General features: G+C 50.6%; 1 protein-coding gene across 1 annotated transcript in view; it reads left to right on the plus strand.

Annotated features, from left to right (window-relative positions):
* Nucleotides 1–3,396: 3,396 nt before the first annotated feature.
* The window catches only part of MIB2 (MIB E3 ubiquitin protein ligase 2), a 44,671-nt gene continuing 29,916 nt past the window's right edge, over nt 3,397–18,151 (plus strand). The window contains exons 1-2 of the mRNA XM_084274509.1: nt 3,397–3,417; nt 3,635–3,665. The gene's annotated coding sequence lies outside the window, so the exon portion shown is untranslated. The remainder of the gene's footprint in view (nt 3,418–3,634; nt 3,666–18,151) is intronic.

Raw genomic sequence — 18,151 nt, forward strand, 5'->3', positions numbered from 1 at the left:
GGCGCCCAGAGCCTGCAGAAACAGTCCGAGACTATTTCTGTGTAACAGCGGCATCCAGTGGGCAAGGAAAGATTCCCAGGAACATCTCTGGAAAAGCAGGATAGGACCATGTGAGAGTAGTGTTGTCTCCCCATCCGGAGCTATGCATCCCTGCTCCTGCCCGCTGCAGTCAGTGTTACGATGTCCTCGCTGAGCAAGGGGCTGAGGTGAACTCAGGTTTTCCAGATGCCAGAGAAGGATGTTGTAGAAACACAAGAGCACAGAATTCTAGCAGCACCAGATCAGAAGCAGCCTCCAGAAGCCCTCCAGGCCATGCCCTGGATACAACCATGTCAGTTCTACCCTGTGGTTTCAGCTGTTTGCCCAACCAGTTCCTAATGCCTCTCCAGGTAGAGATTTCATGGCCCTTTGCCAGCCTCCTGCAGCATTTCACCAGCCTCAGAAAGCTTTCCCTGACATCCAACTCAAGTCTTCACTGCTACGTGTTGCCCCGTTGCTGTCTGGCCCATCCTCTAAGCACATAGACTGAGTTATTCCATTCTCCTGAGTCTCTCAAGCCCTCCCTTCTCTTAGGACAGCACTTCTTATGCCTGTCTTGCAGTTGAAAACCTCAAAAGGAAAAGTTCTTGTGTCCTGCAGATCACCTCTGGGCTACACACACCACATCAGCTCTTTTCATAGATCTTGCCCCACTACAAAAGATCCTTGCAGCTCACAGGTTTTTACACATCAGAACATCCCCATCAGAACATCCCCATCAGAGCATCCCCATCAGAACATCCTCATCACAACATCCCCATCGGAGCATCCCCATCAGAGCGTCCCCAACAGAACATCCCACCAGAGCATCCCCATCAGAGTATCCCCATCAGAGCATCCCCATCAGAGCATCCCATCAGAGCATCCCCATCAGAGTGTCCCCATCACAACATCCCATCAGAGCATCCCCATCAGAGCATCCCCATCAGAGTATCCCCATCAGAGCATCCCCATCAGAGCGTCCCCAACAGAACATCCCACCAGAGCATCCCCATCAGAGTATCCCCATCAGAGCATCCCCATCAGAGCATCCCATCAGAGCATCCCCATCAGAGCATCCCCATCAGAACATCCCATCAGAGCATCCCCATCAGAGCGTCCCCATCAGAGTGTCCCCATCAGAACATCCCCTCACCACAATCCCAAATACCGAGTGATGTTCATTCTCCACCTTCTTGGCCAAAGGGCAGAGCACACAGCAGTCCTGGCCAGAAGAGAGTCAGACTCAGCTCTCATTCACACATCCACATTTTCAGGCACCCCACCGTGTGTGTGTAAGGGGTCTGGCCAACACCACCTTTACGCAATGTGGAGGACGAGGGACACTGAGTCCTGCTATTTGGTTTTTATCAAACAGCAGCGACCAGCTTGGTTTTGGACAGGCCCCTTGTACCCTGTGGGCATAAAAGTTACAGTAACTGCTACAATGCTGTGAGTTTCCCTCAGAATTTTGCTCTTTCCAGTCTTCATAAGCCTTGGGTGACTCTGCTGCATGCTGTCTGTTTCCCCCTATTGAGTTCCACACTGTGTTCCTTATGGGCTAGTGGGAAAAAGAATGGTACATGATTTTTTGCTTTGTTGCCTTATTCCTGTTGTGGGTACAGTGTCTCACGCTGGCAAGTTCTGTGCTGTGTTCTTATCGTCCTGCAGGCCTGGGTTTGGCACAAACATACTGATTTTACTGCCGTTGGTGCTGTTCTACACTATCAGTGCTGGCCATTCCTTTAGCCCTTGCTCTGCTGTGCCAGTTTACAGTAGCAAAGGCTAAAAATAACACAAAATAGCAGTCATTCAGCTTCAACAGAGCCATGCTTGACCTGCCACTGAGGAACAGAAAGGGACAGGGAAGCTTGAACAGTGTTTACAAGGCATCTCTGGCCTCAGCGGGTGTGAAGTCAGTAAGTGGAGCGTGTCCTACCACAAGAGACCCACATTAAGTCATCAGTATCATCAGCAGAGATACATACAAGCTCATAATTTGCCTCTGCTGCTGTGAAGAAGAAGTTACTACCAAGGTAGCGATAGCTTGTGCTTTTGGACTGATGCTCTGAGTCTGGGCGCCGGCAGTGCTGCCAGGCAGGCAGCACCAAGCTGTGCTCTGGCCCATCCCTGGCAGCACGGCCGGCCGGCAGCTGCAGGGGCTCCCGGAGCCAGCCCGACACCTGGGAACGAAGCAGCACAGCACCTCGAGGGGAGTGGCACTGAACGCGTGTGTCCCCTACAGTGGACTGAGTTACCCTAAAACGGCCCCAGCGTTGCATAAAATGGTTTTAAAAGGCGCGTCCTGGCGCGGAGCCTGAGCCTGAGCCTGAGCCTGAGCCTGCCCCGCCCGCGGCCGGCCGGCCTTCCCGTGGGGCTCCGCGGCCGCTCTGCCCGCGCACGGCACGCGGGAGCCCATCCACGTGTTTATTGCCCTCGGCACCGCAAAGGCCACAGCGGGCGGCTCAGGCCTCCCGCCTGCGCCCCAAGCAGCGGCCAGGCGGGAGCGCCGTGCCGGCAGGGCAGGGGCGACACACGGGGCTCAGCCGCCTCCGCCCGCCCCTGGCCGGGCCGGGGAACCCGCCCTTGGCTGGAGCGGCCGCCCCGCCCCGTGCCCCAGGCCGGGCCTCGCCGTGGGGGCCCCCCGCGGCCTCCCGGGACTTGTAGTCGAGCGGCGCCCCGCGGGCGGCGGGCGGGGAACTACCTGTCCCAGCATGCCCCGCCGGCTGCCACCGGCTGCGGGAGGCCTGGGCGGGGCGCACGGGCGGCCCCGGAGGAGCGGGGTCGAGCGGCGCCGCTGCAGCACCCGCGGGGCGGCCGGCCGGGGTCCGGCTCCTCGGCCTCATCCCCGGGGGTAAGAGGTGGGCGCCGCGGAGGGAGCGGAGCCGGGGCGGGGCGGCGGCGCAGCGGGCAGGGCTGCCTCAGCGCCGCCGCGGGTGCGAGGCCGCCTCACGGCCTGGGCGGCGCGGGGGCAGCCGGCGGGCCGCGGCGGCGCCGGGCGCGGAGGGACTCTCTGGGTGTCGCTGCCGGACAGGGCCTGGGGCGCCGGGGGCGGGAGAGGGGAGGGCGGCGGCGGGGAGGTGCCTGCGCCGGGGGAGGTGCGGAGGCTGCGGCCGGGCTTGAGCCCGCCTGTGCCGCCGCGATTGCGGGGGCGGGCGCCGGGCTCGTGTCTCGTCCGGCGGAGGCCTCGAGTGGGAAAGGAGCCGGTGGCCGCGGCCGCCGTGCCCACCTGAGCCTCCTCTGGCGCGGCCTGCGCTCTCCCTAGGCCGCTGTGGCGGGTCCCCTGCTCAGACTCCCGCACCGAGAATGAATGGGGGAAGGAAGCAGACGCAGCCCTTGGCGAAGGACAGCGGCGTTCCGGAGGCCCGTCTGGAATCAGTTCCCTCTCGGTTCTGCCGGGTAAGTGCCTGCCCTTTCCCCTCTTTTCGTCCTCGGGCTCAGCTGGGAACAGGTCTGCTTTGAGTGGTCAGTTTTCGTTGGGCCGCGCTAAGCCAGGGTCGGGTCTGCAGTGGGATGTGTCTGATGGCTCCTGCTCCATTTTCATTTCTTCTGGATGGGGAGTGCTGGCAGCCCTGGAGAATGTAAACACATGTCTTGTTTTCCTGTTCTGAAACAGGTACTGCAGGTAAAAGTCCTTATTTGCTAAGGTGAGAGCTTGGCAGCCATTCCTACTGGGCATCTTGTATGACTGGAGCATGTGCTGTATGCTGGATATAACTCAGAACTGAACACATGAGGCTTTTACTCTCCTGTGTTCCTATGATACTTGCAGTCTTCCTGAACTCAGAGTCCTGAACCTAATCCTAGAGAAGATGGTACAGCTGCATTGGAAGCTCTGCATGTGTTTGTCCTGATTTCCCTGCAGACACTCAACCCCAGAACTTACTTTCTGAATGTAACAAATTCTAATTTCTACCTCACTTAGAAACGAGTGAGCTCTGGCTCACCTTCATGGAGGTCACCTCAGCTCAGCTTTACTAGTCAGCCTTCTCTGTTTTTTGACTAAGAGCTTCATTACATCCTCTGCACCTCTCTGTTGCTTAAGGAGGAGTTTTATCTGGCTCCACTGGGATGCTGTTCTTATTCCTCCTCTGCTTCCAGCTCCTTGGGTTCCTAAAACTGCTTCCTACAAAGAGCAGTGCAGTTGTGCACCCTTCTAGGTCTTTCTTTCATGCTTGATTTGAATTTTTCATCCGTGGTTTCAGGATACAGATGAGTGAACTGTTAGGGCCATGGTTACTGTAAATAACCCACATTGCCCACATTGTTATGAGTGGAATGATATCGTGTGATGACAACAGAAATCAGGAAGAGAAAGCTGCAGTAGCCTTGTCAGAGCTAGAGAGGTTCTTGCCCTGTTTTGAGCTTTGCTTTCTGCACTGAGTCTGCAGCAGCTGACTTCCATTGGGCAGGTGATGCTTCCCTTCAAGATGTGTGTCCTTAAGGCAGCCAGCTAACATGGCAGTGGATTGGTGGCTCACACTGTAGTCCCAGCTCTAACTGATGTGTCTTCAGTACTTTATGCCTGTTTTCTGTACTAATCTCATCTGCTTCTGGGTTGGAAGGACGCTGTGTAGGCCTGGCAGGTGTAACAAGCAGTTACCTAGTTGTGATTATACAGCATCACCACTGGTGCTGTTTTCTTGACTAATTACTCTCATTTTAGGCTTCAGAGAAGTAAATACATTTCCCATCCCTTTCTCTTTGCACAGTGTACCTTGCTGAGTCACCGACATGAGAAGAATCTTCATAATTGTGTGATATTTGGGTTGGCTTAATTCTCTGCTGATTAAGATATTGCTGTATGCCTTTGTGTGGTTTGTGTTTATTCCTAATGCACGTTTGAAGCTCTGTGGCTGAAGGACCCTGTGCCAAAATAGCACATAAAGAATCTGTTCTTCTGCTTCGCTCTGCAACGGCTGCTAATCCATTGCTAGGGTGGTTTGGAAGGATTGAGAATCCATGCATAGCATCTGTCTACCAAAACTTTGACAAATCACAGAACCACAGAATTGTAGGGGTTGGAAGGGAGCTCCAGAGCTCATCGAGTCCAACCCCCTGCCCAAGCAGGGTCCCTAGGACAGGCGCACAGGTCGGTGTCCAGACGGGGCTGGAATCTCTCCAGAGAAGGAGACTCCACACCCCCTGGGCAGCCTGTCCCAGGGCTCCCTCACTGTGAACTCCCAGACAGGCTGGTCAGACGTGGAGCTTCACAGCTGAGCAGGCAGGGAGGCTGTGCTGCACGTGCGCCTTGCGTCGGGCTGGATGGAAGGATCGCCATCGCTCTCATTCACTGTGCGTGGTGTTTCTGTCTTGGGAGTTGCAAAAACTGTAGAAGTACTGCAGGTATGGAGGTGGCAATTGTCTCCTTCCATCCTTACACAAAAAGGGGGTATATCCATGGCTTTCTAAGCTACCTTGTTCAAAAGCAGGTGGCCATGTGACCACCATGGGCTCGTCAGAGCTGCGGCAGGCATCTCTGAAATAAGCTCATCTCTCACCTTGCGTTGGTGTGACGTTGGTCCTGGTTGCTCACAGAGCTCAGTTCTGTCACTTGCCTATCTCTGGTTTTCCTGAAGTTTTTCTCTCCAACTTGATAATTAAGTTCTAGGTCATGTTGACCCTGGCTGCCTATTCCTATCAGATCTGTTTGCCTCGCTCATCATCTGTGGCACAGAACTGCTCCCCGGGCTCTGGCAGAATTCAGGGTCATGCTGAATGTGACCGTACCGCTTGCGACAGTGCTGATCATCCCCCTTCGTTCTGAGTTGCTGGGATCCAGGAATAGAAAGCAGAGTCCTGTGAGCAGACTATGTGAGTCCTAGTTGTTTTTTTCAAGGATTCTGATTGCTGGTATATCAAGGGCATTGTTGGAGGGGCTGGGGTGTTGTAATACAGCGTGCTCAGAGGGACACCAGTGCAATGTTCCGTGTGCTCTTGCTACAAGCTCTGGAGGGAGAGCACTGGATGCTCTTCTCTCCTTAAGCACAGAGTGAGAAAGTTGAGTCTCTTGTTTCTTGGGAGGTTTGTAGAATTTAAATATTTCTACTCCCTCTGCCATGAGAGCTGTAGTGTTTGAAATCTCCCAGAACACAGAATGAGTCTTCTAGAGTTTAGACTGGCTGTGTGTGGAAAGTGGCCTCAGTGGATGTGCATGTGTGCTGTCAGGACAGTAATGGCTTGATCTTAGACCTCCATTCATGTTCTTTGATATGAGCCCAAGGAATGCAAGGATACATGCTGGACCATGGCTTGATACTTTCTTTTTATTCCCTCTCCTGTGAGTAGTATGGGCCAGGCTGTGGAGAACAGAACTTGGAGCTAGGAAATGGGAGCTTTGTTCCTAGCTCTGCCACCCATTCCATGTATAACTATGGCTTTCCCATCTGTAAAGTGTACTCAGCTATTGGGAGCTGAAAGATAACATCTGCACTTCTGAACTGTACAGACTTGTAAATGAATTGGTGTACGTGCTGACCCTCAAACCTCCGTTAAATACCAGCAAGGAAGGCAACAGCTAACTCCTCAATTCATTCTGCTCCTACGCAACTGATGTCTCTCTAGCCAAAGGCATGTCAGGATGGATTAGACTTAAACCTTTTGATCTGCTTTCAGAGCACAGAAAGGGCACGTTCCAGGCTGAAAACTGACAGGAGTGCAGTGTTGACCATTCTGAAAGCCTGAGGGGGAATCTGAAAGTTGGTAGGATGAGCTATCAAGGCTCATCAGAGATTCAGCAGGTTTTATGCTCCAGCTTGCTCTGTGCCAGAGTCTGAAGTAGCTACTTTTGGTTTTGAAAAGCTGGAGAAAGCTGTGTTCCTCACTTGGATGATTTGTAATCCTGTTGTATCACCACTGCTGAGGGGGCCAGTGTCTGTGTACCTAGGAACAGCTGTGTCACAAACCCACAGTACGTGTTTTCTCCATCCCACCACATGTCTACCAGCAGGACTTCAGCCTTAATTCCTCTTGATTCTTTACTCCTTCAGTAATGTTAGTCTTCTGATTTGGCATGACTTGTGGGGGAACTTGCTGCCCTTTTGGACAGACAAAGCAATTGGAGGATTAGGAGTTGACTTTAACCCATAATTTCTTGGTGAACAGGAGTGAGAGCTGGCATGAAAGAGGTGCAGACCTGAGCTTTGCCTGGGGCTTAATGCCATCAGCTCTGGGCCAGATGGTCTTGCCTCTGAGAAAGACATTACAGCAATGGCTGATTAAGGGCACAGTTGAAATCTGCTGCAGAGACAGAGTTCTCAGTGTTGGAATACATTTCTGTGTGGTCCTCCATTTCTAGGTGATTGAAAATAGGTCTGGGAGTGATTTTGCTGAGGGGATCTGGTCCATCCTTTGCCATGAGGCATGATAAACTACACTGAAACCACTCCTGATAGATATGCTGAGCTTGTTCTTTAAGTAATGGAGGTTTTCTAACTTCCCTGGGTGGGTTATATTTGACTTTATTATTACATTGTGATTTTTTTGTCAGTGTTCTGAGCAGGCACCAGAAGACCTGCTAGCCAGTGCAAGGGGTGGTAGGTGATTGACCACTGACCTCTTCATGCCAACAGTCAGAATAGTGATGGGGATTCTTGGCAGGAGTGGGGAAGGGAGCCACTCACTCAATGCAACACTTGGGAGTTCTTGTTTATTTTCCTTGTGCTGCAAGGATCTTCCATGGAGGGTATGGGGAATTTAAAATACCAGTTCCCCCCACTTTTCCCCCTTTTTCTTATTTAAACAACATCACGTGGTAGTTGTAGGTGGTTTTGGGCAGGGTGTGTTTGTTTTTACTGTAATACAGTGTTAATTTAACTCTGAAATCTGCTATTGAGGAAAAAGTGGATTCTCCTCAGCCCCAGTGACTGAGCTTTTCGAGGCTGGAGGCAGCAATCTGCAAACTGTCAGGTCCAATTAAAGCAAATGGCTGGAGCTGTTTTTCTCCCTCCTGGAGAGAACACAGTTCATCGAAAGCCAGAAGGAAATTTCATCGGGCTCATGAGCAATTATCTTGTGGGATGAAATAAGAGAGATCTGCTAGATGCCCAGTGTGAACTTTCACTTATAATCACTCTTAATTCTCCAGCAGGCAGATGAGCACTCATCTCACCAGTTTAAAGCCTGAAGTTTTTGTGTTCAGTAGAAGCTGCTAAGGGGAGCTTGTTCTTTTGCAGGGCTTGTCTGATGTTGACTTGTAAATCTACATTTTGACCATCTCTGACCCTGGCAAGAAACGTTCCACCTTTCTGGGTGGGACAGGGATTTAACTGGCTGGCAGGGCAGCACTGCACAGCTGCTTGCTCACCTCCACCCCAGTGTGGCTGGGGAAGTGAACCAGAAAGGTACAGTTGAGAAAGCAGATCTTTGAGTCTAACAGTCGCTTGGGAAGGCAAACACCATCACTCAAATCATCCCACCCTGCCTTTTCTTTGCCCCAGCTTTTATTGCAGAGCATGATGTCATATGGGATGTCCCTGGGGTCAGCTCTCCTGGATGTGTTCCCTCCCGGATTCTTGTGCCCCCCCAGCCTGTTTGCTAGCAGAGCAGTGTGAGAAGCAGAAAAGAATGGGTATTGTCTTAGCTCTGCTCAGCAAAGCTAAAACTTTGGGATGTTACTGACTGGCTATGAATCCAAAACAGAGCACCAGAGAAGCTGCTATGAGGAAGCTTACCTCTGTCCTTGCCAAAACCGTGCTATACACAAGTTCAGTGGTTGGCAGCCTGTGACAGCTGTTTGTTTTTTGACTCACCCAGGTCTTTCCTGAAGGTTGCATGTGCTGTTTGTGTGGCTTCACACAGATGGTGACCTACTGCACAGTCCAGTTTATTTCATGGGTCTGCTCCTGTAGTTAGCACTGAACCTGATTAATTAAAAGCGCTGTGCTGGGTCTTTGCTTCTGGTAGATCACGTGGCTGATTACTGTCACTTTCTGTTTGACTTATTTTGTTAGTCACCACTGACAAAAATCCCTTTGTGACCAAACCAGTTTGGATTGGGGCTGTGCAGATGAGTGCTGGGGTTTTGAAGCAGGTTCACCTGTTGTCATCACAGGTGGGTTGAAGTTTGAGATCTCCAGAAGACTGCAGGCTTTTCATTTGTGCCTTCACACCCAGCTGGAAGAACTTCCCTGATCAGTGTATTTCTTGAGACTTCACCATTCTCCTCTCTGAGGTCGTTTGCCAATTTTTAGGAAACCAGAGTGCTGGGGTCAAGCTTCTCAGAAGGGTTTGCCCAAAACTCTTATTGAATATTAATAAATTTGCTGGTGCTTCTTTTAGGCCTGCATTCTTTAACAAGGTGAAGGAGTAGATAGTAAGCCACTGTGAGTATCTCTCCTACAAGGTGCAGGGGAAGGCACCACTCCCCTCTGGCTGTAACACATCAGTGCTAGAATACAATGTGATGGAAAATTAAGTGTAGGCAAAACAGATCAGTGGGCTGGTGTTTGTAAAGGACAAGTGTTGATTGTAGAGATAAAGACTGTCCCATCAAGAGCATTTTAAGCATAGCATCGTGCCTGGGTAGGTATTTTTAGCCTTTCTTCACTCTGTGTCCCAGTATTTCAGGATGTGTGCCTGCTCTTACACAGCGGAGCTGAAATGATAAGATATTAATCCCTGAGCAAAGACATATTAATCACCTCCTTTATTCTGTTTATGTAATACAGTTAAATATACTTTGGAGCAGGTGAGGTTTGGGGCATGGCAATGCTTTAACATCATGAAGGCTTTTCCTTGATTGGTTTTTAACAGAGGCAGCTGCCCCACTTCTATTTTTATTTATTTTTTTCTGCTGAGAGTAATTTGTAAGTAAGAATGAAATGGCTTCATTTATCTGCTGTTGATGCTTAACCCACAGAGACATCATCTGCTCTTGTCTCCCCTTCTGTGCCAGTGAGGCTGTTCTGCAAAGTTTAGACAAAACAGAGGTCCTGACAGCACAGGGAAGAGGGAAGTAAACTGTCTCTGAGACTTTGTGGCTTTTCAGTGAAACATTTAACTATGCTGCCAATTCTGCAGATCTTGTTGGTGGGCTGAGGGGGGGAATGTAATGGTTTTGTAGTGGTTAAGTTTGTCACATAGTGGCTGATCATTCTGTCTTAGAAGATCTTCTAGTACAGGGAACTAAGAGTCTGTGCCCTCTGTGCTGTTGTTAGGCTCTGGATTTGCTCTCTAGCCATCTTTGTTAGCTGCAGAAGATCAAGCCTTGGGAACTGCCTTCTCCAAAAAGGGGAGTGGGGCCTTACCAGGCTTTAAAAATGTTGCTACCAAACAGTGGTGGGTGAGAGAGGTGCTGTGCTGACCACCTTGAACTCAAACGTTCTCTGTATCACCTTATGCATTCTTTTCTCTCCCAGGATAAAATGATGCAAGATCCTTCCCCAACTGTGTTTCAGCTGGAGTGTGCTCACTGCTCATTGCTGTTACCAGAAGGGCTTGAAAACAAAGAGAACCACAACATAGCAGTGCCTGGGGTGATACTCTTGGTATGTGCTGTTGGTTCCCAGTAGGATTTGCACAGTTACAGCTTGGAAGGAGAAACTTTTCCACTGTGAGGTGACAGAGCCCTGGGACAGGCTGCCCAGAGAGGTTGGGGAGTCTCCTTCTCTGGAGACATTCAAACCCCCCTGGATGTGTCCTGTGGGATTTAGTCTGGGTGATCCTGCTCTGGCAGAGGGTTGGATCAGATGAGCTTTCCAGGTTCTTTCCAACTCTCAACGTGATTCTGTGAAGATTCCTGTCCTGTTGAATTTTTACAGCATAATTGTTGAAAAGATTCATCTTAGCAAAATTAAGCTGAGACTAACCCTGATAGAGAAGTTTTCATTGTTTTTTTTTAATTAATGTCTTCAATTAGGATCAGATGGCTGTTTTAAATAGGAGTGGAGTTGTCAGGATTTGGGTCCATTCTTGTCTCTTTGGACTTGATCTGATAGCAGTGAAATCTTCCATGACTTAGAAATGATTGGTTTTGATCTGCTGGTCCTTTGCTTTGATCTGCAAAACTTTCCTCTTGCAAGTAACACCTCTGCAAGTAGTTCAGCTCCTGCTAAGGTGCCTCACCACCCAGTCCTGGTTCATCTCAACAAGACCTGATCTGACAGAGCTTCTCTTTGCATGAGCAAGGGCTGTGGAATGAGATCTGGAAAACAGCAAACAGCTCAGCGGGCCTGACTGCACATTTATCCCCATCAAGAAGTGGGCCTGATACTAGTGCTGTGTGGTGAGGTAGTATTAAGCCCTGTGTTTATCAGTAATTATTGAAACAACCATTCTGGAAGCAAGAAAAAGGTATCATATGTTAAAATTCAATATTCACCCTTATACTAGAGGGTTTTGTTTTTTTTCTTGTTTAGTAGGGTTTTGTGCATAGGTAATCAAAGGGATTGCCAGGGAGCTGCTTAGGAGAGACCTGCTGAGGAGGCAAGGATTTGAGCAGTGGGGAAGCTGGCTCAAAGTAAGAGACTGACCGAGTTGAGGAGTAGATGATGAGCTCTGTTCTGAAGAAATGGGAGAGGATTAGAATATTTATCTTCAGGGGAGGACTCTTGGGCCCAATACAAATGGACTGCATGGATATCCAGAGTTGAGTGGACAAGGAAAGAGACTTCTAAGTGATAGAGCTGGGAATTCAACTGGTGTGGCATTGGGATAATAATAAAGTGCCCTGGAATAGACAGAAGTCTTCAGACAGGACCCCTGCTATAAACTGGGGGTTGCGTGCCTGAAGTTCAGGTGTGCAGGGAGCTGGGAAGGGCCCTTCCAGGTGTGAAGCTGCAGAAGGCAGCACATCTGCCCAGCACACAGCCAGCTGCCCATGGCAAGGGCTGACAGCTCCCCACAGCCCTACCTTGGAGCCAGGAAGGGACAAAAGCCATGGGACAGTCCTTATATCGTGCTAAGTCAGAAAGGATTCTTTACTGCGTGTTTTGCTGCTTTTCTGGTCTGGTTTCATTTAATAGCAGATATATTTGTAAGTTGTGTGTATCCTTGAGAGAAATCACACTGCTTCCTGTAGTGAGAGCACATGCTGTGCTGTCCTGGGGTTTTACTGTTTGCTGAGCAGAAAGTGAAGGGTAACTCTGAATTTGAGCTTATTGGCATGAGTACTAGCTTTGGTGATTAACTTAGCAGTTTCGAGCCTTGGTCAGAGGCATTTGACCCTAGTTGTTGTTTATTATTAAAGAATGCACAAGTATTTATTTCTGGTTTGCAGGTAGGGAACAATACTTAATTGTGTAGATAATGGCTGGCCAAACATTTAGCTGTTCAACCTGTGTGGGTTTCACAAAAACACTGCTTGTGTCAGGGAGTGGGGAAGAGCCTTGCCAAGCCTTATTTCTGTAGGGTGAGTGCCTGCAGGAGGAGTGTAGAAGCAGCACTGCTGAACCCTGGCTGCACAGCCACAGAAGCCGTTCTTAGGCTGGTGTGAGCTGACTGAAATCAACCATCACACCCCACTTGTGTGGATCTCTTTTGATGTTCCTAGTGCGAGGGCAAAGGAAAGTCATGCTTGAAACTCTACAGCAGTGCTAGCTGATCAATCCAAATGTCTCGCTGCTTGATAGGACTTTTTTTAACAGCATGGTGTCCCTGAAGTTCCCTTGGAAGAAGCAGTTAAAATGGGGGGTGGGGGGTGGTGAGGGCTTGAAATAAAATGCTTGGAGTGACTGTGAAGCACCTCAGCAGCTAAATAATGCAGAATGGTTGAAGAAACTGCTCCGGAGTCGGGTGCCTCTCTGCTGCCTTTCTTAGTTGGGAACAGATCCTTCTGAGCCCTGGTGTGGACTGCAGACCTTGGCTGCTGTGTAGAACCCCAGCGCAGTGCAGGAGGCCAGCAGGACTACCACCAGTGTGCCTTGGTGTCCCACTGTCACGCTGTCTGCTGAAGGATGAATGACCCCATTCTGATTGCTTCCTGGTCTTCTGTTGAGATTCCTCTGGGTTTCTGCTGTTGCAGGCAGTGCTGATGCGCTCTGTTCCGGGCTGTCTGTGCAAGATGTCTGTAAACATTTCATGAGGTTTGCCCAGTCTGCACTGGGATCAAGGGAGGATAAAGCGAGTGACGTTTGTCTTGACAGAGCTCATTGTCTTGCAGTTATTTTGCTGATGTCAAGTGAGTCGTGCCATACCAACCAGAGCCAGGGCACACTGCATATGTTCACCTCTTCCCTGAGAGATGAGTTGAAGATCAAATACTGAAGCATGATTCAACTCATTTGCTAATGAATGTCCCTGGCATACCTCTGCTCTGCTTGTTAAGTCCTTATGAGCACTGATCCAGAAGGATGGTTGGTCACTTCAAGGGTCCTTGTAAACGTTTGCATTCCTGTCATCAGGTTACTGCCACTTGCAGCTATTGATTGCTGTGGCTCTCTTCTTTCCACTGTTTTCCTAATCCTTTCAATGCTTTCTGTTGCTTTTCCATGGAAGAATCTCATTAATTTACTGTGCTGCTATTTGTTTCTCCTGCCTTTGCTGTTTCCCAGAGGACCGGAGAGGGGGCTGAGATGTAATCTAGCTCCCAGTCTGCTGCAAGTTAATGTAATAAACGCAGCCTGGGCTGTAGCTCTTCCTGTGCTGCTGCTTCACTGTTTGCATGAGGAGGGCAGGCCTTAGAACACAGGCTGTAAAACTCTTTAGATCCTCTTCTAATTAAAATAAGCTTCTTTACCCACCTCTGAGTTGTGCTGAGGAGGCCAAAGCTTAATTCTCTTACTCACTGTATATGCTGTGTGGAAGAATGGGTTTATAGCTGCGTGGCAGTGTCGTGGGGGCAGCGTGAATGCAGTATGTGCTGAATAATGAATTTCAGGAAGCATTGATCTGCCTGTTTTATCAGGTGGAAGACAGAGTGTTTTCTCCTCTTAGTAATGTTTGTGTTTTCTGTCCCTGAATGGGAATTTATGGAGGGAATCTTGGCTCCTGTGATGACTGCTCACACTGCCCAGATCCACCAAGGTGAAGATCTTGCCCGTCATTGGCAGTCTCTACCCTGTTGCACAGGTGTGTGCGTGGCGCTTGCGTCCAGAGCGTGCACAGGAGGGAGAGCCTGAGCGAGGGTGCAAGACCTCGCTGGGAGGGGATTGCTCCTGGCCTGGTGCTGTGGGTATTGGGGCAGGGTTCGTGGCTTTTAAAGCATGAGAATAACGGTGCTGTCTGTGGCTGTTCTCCAGGGAATCCGACATACAGCCACGCCTGTCTCCAGCTGGCTGGGGAGTAGAGTTGGGAGTCTCTGGAGGGCTGTCTGGAGGGAACAAGGCGGCTCCTCGCTCGCTGCCGGCCTGACGGAGACGCCTGTGAGCGGGCAGGCTGTAGCCCCGGCTGACTGGGGAGGAAACACGGCTTTTCGCACAGGGCTCGGGCAACGGCCCGGTGCCTCAGCCGTGGGGCTGTCAGCCGCCGGGATGCTCCGGTACGGGACGGGGCTGTGTGGGGCGGGGGGGCCAGGCAGCGGCTGGCCCCGCCCGGGAGCCGCCCCGCCCGGCCCGGCTCGGCTGCGCGGTCGCGGCTGCGGGCGAAGCGCGGAGAGGGGGCCGGGCCGAGGGCATCTGCGGGAAACGAACCGCCTGGCGGCCGGAGGGCCGGACCCCTCGGGGCCGCGGCCCGGCGTGGCGGCGCCTCCCGCTCCCGCCTGCAGGTAACGCGGCCGGGCCGGGCCGGGCTCTCCCTCCTCTCGGCCGGGGCGGCGACAGCGTGTCGCGGGCTCGGGCGGACGGAGCTCGGGCCCCGGCCGCGGTGCCGCCGACCCGCCGCCGTGGTAGCGGCAGAGGCCGAGGGTTAGGGGCGGGAGGCCCGTCGCTCTGCGCAGCGATGGAGGCCCGGCAGGCCTGCCGCCGCCTCCCTGTGTGGAGGGCACCAGGGCTGGCCCCGCGGCCCGAGCCCTTACATCAGCCTTAGGGGCTTGTAGCCGGCGTGTGCTTTGTATCCTTGGGAAACTGCCGAAGAGCAGGAAGACGAAAGGCCGAAGGGGCGTGAGCTCTGCGCTGGGTGTCGGGTGCTGTGGATCCCGGCTCACCAGAGATGTCATGCCCGAGGTGACAGACTGGACCTGGGGAGAAGGAAGTGAAAGAAACCGGGGAGAGATGGGGAATGAGTTGTTCTCCGAAACAGTACAGTGGGTTTGTCTGAGGCGTGTGAATTGACAGTTGGGAAAGCTGCAGAACAGACCCGGCAATAAAAGCTCTGCTGTGGCCATGTCTGTGTGACTTCCAAAGGGTGTTCAGGAGCTGCAAACTCTAGAGCAGCATCAGAGCCTGAGCTAAGCAGGCCTCGGCTGCTCCTCTGAAAAAGCATACAGTCTGCTCTGCCCAGGCACTGAAGGAACCATCCTTGGGAAAGGCAAAGCACTCCAAGGTAGAGCAATTCAGACACAATTCAGTCTGCTAAATATATAAAGGGAGGAGGGTGGTAGAGGGAAAAGCTGCTTAAAAAAAAAAAAAATAAAAAAGAAACTGAATAGCTTGCCTCTTCCTCTGTTTGCTAAACTGTCCAAATAACTTGATAACCAAGTGACATTAACTGATTTTGTCAATCTGCTCATACTGCTGTTGGGTTCTGTTTACTGTGTATCCAGGACAGCGCAACCTTTGCCTCTGACCACAGATGTTGGGTTACCTCTGGAGCCCTTTACCAATAGCATTGGCAGGAAGTTGCGACAGTTATTGCAATTAAAATGTTGCAGACTGAAGACATTCAAGTATTTAACCTCTCTTCCAGTTAAGTATTACTGGGATTTCCTAAGAATGGGCTCCTAGATTACACCTGGATTGTTCTTTCTGGTGTGGCAGTAGATGAGGTCAGGATTCAGGAATATGCCTCTGTCTTGCGATGGATTATTTGTCTGTGAACTCCCGTGGGAAGCTGCTGTTTTCTCTGTGAAGCATTTTTGGCAGCTGTACCTATCCTGCCATAGAATAATTAGGACCCAGACAGTGCTGAGGGAGGAGTATTTGCTTCAATGAGTGAAACATTTCCATTTAGGAAGTAAATAATACTGATCTCTGGCAAGGTTCAGACTGCATGAGCATCATAATTCATCTCATAAAGACTTTGAACGATTCTTTACTCTTGTTATGCATCACCCCTGCAGATTAGATGGGAATGCAGAAGGCTTTTGGTGCCTTCTTGTGTGGAAAATGGAGTGTTTGTGTTAAGAAGACATCCTTCAGAGCAGTGAGCAAGGGATTGCAGGAAGGTTGCTGCAGCACAGCCAGCTCCATTAGCTAGTGTTCAGCATCACAGGGGTACAGGTGAACTACAACATCTTCCTCGAGCTGTGGGATGAATATGTGCACAGCTCCTTTGTCACAGGGACCTGCGGAACCAGGGGCAGCTTGATGCCTATGGCAGCAGTAAAAATCTGTTCCCATCTGGATCCAGCTGCTTATGAGCTACTGATCAGATGGGGCTTTGTCCTTGCAACTCAGTACCTCTGATGTTGGCAGAGTTGCTGTCATCTGGCAATTCTGTAACGAGACACCCGGTGTAGGCATGTTACATTGCACCAGTGAGTTAGTTCACAGTGCAGTGAGATGATGTGTTTCTCCAGGACCATTTTATGGTGTCTTTGTAGCTTGTGTGGTTCACTGGCAGTTTGAAGAAGGGATCTCTGTAGCACCCGTGTCTAAAACATAGTGGGAAGGTGCACAGGGAAGGCGTGGGTTTGCCTGTACGTAGATGATACGTTTTGAGGCTCCAGGCAGGTCTGTCCTCAGGGTGGTACTCTGCTGTTCCACCGCTCCAGTGTGTGTCACCCTGCATCGTGTGCCAGCCTGCTCTCCTGTCTTCAGGTAGCAAGGGATCGTCCTCCTTTATGCTGCAGTGACATAAATTTTACATGTTTGTGGCACAGCCTGGAATATTCTTTAATGATGAATAATTTTGGGAACTGGTATTGCCTTCCTTGAAATGCTGAGAGTTCTGGAGCCTGTGATGTTTCATTCATCCCTGGGGAGAGGGAAAAGGTCCACTGAAATGCCATGAAACTCCAGGTTGGTGAGCGGTACTCCATCGTCATCTAAAACCCCCCACAGCATTTGTTGCCTTCTCTAAGCATGCAATTCCTTTTCCCACTGTTATTACCACCCCCACCTTCCACCAGTTCATTTGGATAAAACAAGAGAGGTGGTTGTTTTTAAGGAAAAGCAATGTAGCAATAACTGAACTGTGCTGCTCTTGTACCTCTGTATTGTTGGATGCTTCCATTTGTTTCCTCTGCAGTAGGTTTGACTCTCTTGACCCTTTGAAAAAAGCAGTTCTGCATCTTAGGTAACACAATAAAGTGTCCGTTTTGTTTCTGATCTGGAGGAAGAGGGGATTGTACAAACCTCATTAGGCTCATTAGGCTCTGTGGTGCTTTCTAAAAAGGACAGTCTGTCTTTTTGATAATTTCTGTTTTCATAAAGAGACCAAACACCAGAGCATCATCAACTCAGCTATGTTAGGTTCACCTCCACAAAGGCAGTCTAAATGAAAGCGCTGCCCAAGGCATCTTTCTGTGCTGATCAGAATGAAAGATGACATGAAGTTCACAGGGACATTTGTGTTTGGATGTCACAGTGTTGTGCAGCAGGAAAAGTGTGGAGCAAGAGAGATGCTGAAGCTGAACAGATACAGGCTCTTTCTACGTGCTAGAAACTTGATTTTACATCAAACTACTCCTCCATACATTTCAAAGGGGGTGTTTGGCTGGAGAAGGAGTTTATTTTTAGGCCTCAGTGGTTTCAGTTGCTTTATTGGTAGGCGGGGGTGGTAATGACAGGTCATGTTGCACCAAGCAGCCATAGAATCATAGCATCACAGACTGGGCTGGGTTGGGAGGGACCCCAAGGATCACAGAGCTCCAACCCCCTGCCACAGGCAGGGACACCAACCTCCAGGCCTGGAGCTACACAAGGTTGCCCAGGGCCCCAGCCAACCTGGCCACATCTGAGAACACATCCTATGAGCTTGTCAGCTGGTTTGTCAGCCTGGGTTGACCTGGCTCTGGGTCATGGCAGTTGGTAAGATGTGCTGTACTTTTGGAATCTGCCCAATTTAGCCCTTGGTGTTCTGGTGGGTTTGTGCTTTGTTAGGTCTTTTTAAACTTCGAGAGAAGTTCGGATGTTATGGATACCTCAGGAGGAAGAGG

The sequence above is a fragment of the Gallinula chloropus genome (genome assembly GCF_964237585.1).
Source record: "Gallinula chloropus genome assembly, chromosome: 23".
Classification (NCBI taxonomy): Eukaryota; Metazoa; Chordata; class Aves; order Gruiformes; family Rallidae; genus Gallinula; species Gallinula chloropus.